A 409-nucleotide genomic window follows, 5' to 3' on the forward strand; every position below is an offset into this window, starting at 1 on the left:
GTGTTTAGCTCTAGGTACCCAGTGTCAGCCTGGCCTTTGTAATGGAATTGAATGCTTCTGCCCCAGTCATTACAAAGCTCCCATCTCAGGGCAGGACAGTGAGGAGTCGGGCGTGAGTCTTGCTGATGGCTTGTCTTTCCCAAAGCACGTTTTGTGGAACTGGGCCTTTAGGGCTGCAGTTTCCTGCACAAATCTTGGCCTCCGTATTTTCTCCTGCAGTCTGGTTTCTGGTTTGGATGCGCTCAGATGACCGGTGTCTCCCGGCTCGCTAACACCCCACAGGAGGTAAGTGTATAAAAGGCCAGAGGCCACGGTTGTTCATGGGAGGAGGACTACCTGGCAAAGGTGGGTGTTTTCCATGTGGAATACTGTTGAGAAGTGCTCCAGGGCAGGGACTGACCAAACTTTT

The sequence above is a fragment of the Pseudorca crassidens genome, chromosome 1 (genome assembly GCF_039906515.1).
Source record: "Pseudorca crassidens isolate mPseCra1 chromosome 1, mPseCra1.hap1, whole genome shotgun sequence".
NCBI classification, from domain to species: Eukaryota; Metazoa; Chordata; class Mammalia; order Artiodactyla; family Delphinidae; genus Pseudorca; species Pseudorca crassidens.